Here is a 1,193-nt window from a genome sequence, read left to right on the forward strand (position 1 = left end):
TCCTGAGCTGCTGTTTATCTATAAAATAGTGTACTGTTCCTTCGATTTTGAGGGAGAGTTTAGCCGGGTAGAGTATTCTTGGGGAAGCATTCATTTCCGTGAGTTTTTTGACTATATCTCGCCACTGCCTTTGGGCTTGTAGGGTTTCCTCTGATAGGTCTGCTGTGAATCTAAGGGATGCTCCTTTGTATGTGATTTCCTTCTTTGCTCTTGCTGCTTGCAGCATTGTGTCTCTATCGGCAGTATCGATCATTCTAAGTATGATATGTCTTGGAGTGTTTTTGTTGGGGTCTCTTTTAGCTGGCACCCTTCGGGCTCCTTGAACCTGAATGGCTGCATTGTGCAGCTCTGGGAAGTTTTCAGCAATGATTTGTTTGACGGTGTTTTTTTTTGTTGGGATTGTTTCCCTGAGGTTCAGGTAGTCCCATGATTCTAATATTGTTCCTCTTGGAGTCATCTGCTAGGACTCTGATTCTCTGTAGAGCCATTTTGAGGTCCCTTGCCACTGTTTGTTGTTGCGTGTTGGCTTGTTGCAGCTGATCTTCCAGGTCACTGATACTCTCTTCAGCTGTGGTCATTCTATTTTTAAGAGAAGAAACTGAATTTCTCATTTCATCTATGGAATCTTTTAATCGTGACATTTCTGCCCTCATTTCTTCGCGTAATTTGTCGATTTTTTCTGTGGTGTTACTGGCTGTCTGTCTGACTGTTTCATTGAGTTGATTGAACATCTTGATGACTTCGTACCTGAATTCTATGTCAGAGAGTTCCCTTAGGTGAGCTGTATTGTTGGAATGGTCTAGATTGTTTTCGTTGTTCTCCCCTTGTGTTGGAGATTTTCTTTGTTTCTTCATATTGCTGAGTAGGTTGGGTTACTATATTCCCTGGGGACTAGGTTCCTTAGCGTGGGAAAACAACCTGCGGCCAGAAATTAAGCCACGCCCACTTTTGAGGCCACGCCCATTTTGAGGAGAACCCTGGGTTTGGGATGAGATGGGCACCACAGTCAGGTCAGGAGTGAAGAGGGCAGGGCAGACGCTCAAAACTGCTTCTCTTCAGGCATCTCGGGGGACACCTGGGGTCCTGCAGGGAAAGATGGAGGTCCCAGGGTCGCGAGCCGGCAGCTGTTCTGACCTGGAATTAAGATGAGATGGGCGCCGCTGTCAGGTCAGGAGTGAAGAGGGCAGGGCAGA

The sequence above is a fragment of the Sorex fumeus genome, unplaced genomic scaffold (assembly GCF_029834395.1).
Source record: "Sorex fumeus unplaced genomic scaffold, SorFum_2.1 ptg000134l, whole genome shotgun sequence".
Classification (NCBI taxonomy): domain Eukaryota; kingdom Metazoa; phylum Chordata; class Mammalia; order Eulipotyphla; family Soricidae; genus Sorex; species Sorex fumeus.